The sequence below is a fragment of the Triticum aestivum genome, unplaced genomic scaffold, assembly GCF_018294505.1.
Source record: "Triticum aestivum cultivar Chinese Spring unplaced genomic scaffold, IWGSC CS RefSeq v2.1 scaffold136812, whole genome shotgun sequence".
NCBI lineage: Eukaryota > Viridiplantae > Streptophyta > Magnoliopsida > Poales > Poaceae > Triticum > Triticum aestivum.
Window position 1 is genome coordinate 1 of NW_025297606.1, and position 964 is coordinate 964.

The following is a 964-nucleotide window of genomic DNA, read 5'->3' on the forward strand; positions in this document are numbered from 1 at the left end:
CCAAGCACGCTTAACTTCGGAGTTCTGATGGGATCCGGTGCTTTAGTGCTGGTATGATCGCATCCGACATGTTACCCCGGTCTTCGTCCCTTATCCTTGCCCCTCCCAGCTCCACTACAAAGACGATTGCACATTGCTTTGGCCGCTCCCTCTCAACTACGGAGACGAGTTTAACGCGGTTTCCACCCCTCCCTCTCAACCGCACCAGTGCACGCTTGCCGCGCCACAACGCCGACGCTGGGCCCGTGAATCGTGAGCACCCAGCTATGACTTACCGCACTCGTGCAAAATAATAAAACACGGTAAATATATTACTTACACGTGCGTTTTGTTTTGCAAGCGGCGCGAAAAAAATTAAAAAGGGAATGCAACACGAGGACTTCCCAGGAGGTCACCCATCCTAGTACTACTCTCGCCCAAGCACGCTAGCACGCTTAACTTCGGAGTTCTGATGGGATCCGGTGCTTTAGTGCTGGTATGATCGCATCCGACATGTTACCCCGGTCTTCGTCCCTTATCCTTGCCCCTCTCAGCTCCACTACAAAGACGATTGCACATTGCTTTGGCCGCTCCCTCTCAACTACAGAGACGAGTTTAACGCGGTTTCCACCCCTCCCTCTCAACCGCACCAGTGCATGCTTGCCGCGCCACAACACCGACGCTGGACCCGTGAATCGTGAGCACCCAGCTATGACTTACCGCACTCGTGCAAAATAATAAAACACGGTAAATATATTACTTACACGTGCGTTTTGTTTTGCAAGCGGCGCGAAAAAAATTAAAAAGGGAATGCAACACGAGGACTTCCCAGGAGGTCACCCATCCTAGTACTACTCTCGCCCAAGCACGCTTAACTTCGGAGTTCTGATGGGATCCGGTGCTTTAGTGCTGGTATGATCGCATCCGACATGTTACCCCGGTCTTCGTCCCTTATCCTTGCCCCTCCCAGCTCCACTACAAAGAC

General features: G+C 52.4%; 1 non-coding gene and 1 pseudogene across 1 annotated transcript; both read right to left on the reverse strand.

The window, feature by feature from the left end:
• Window positions 1-362: 362 nt before the first annotated feature.
• On the reverse strand, window positions 363-489 carry LOC123179115 (uncharacterized; annotated as a pseudogene).
• Window positions 490-786: 297 nt separating this feature from the next.
• LOC123179114 (5S ribosomal RNA) lies at window positions 787-905 on the reverse strand. Its single transcript, XR_006490116.1, has one exon. It is a non-coding gene; the product is annotated as a 5S ribosomal RNA (ribosomal RNA).
• Between the last annotated feature and the right edge of the window lie 59 nt (window positions 906-964).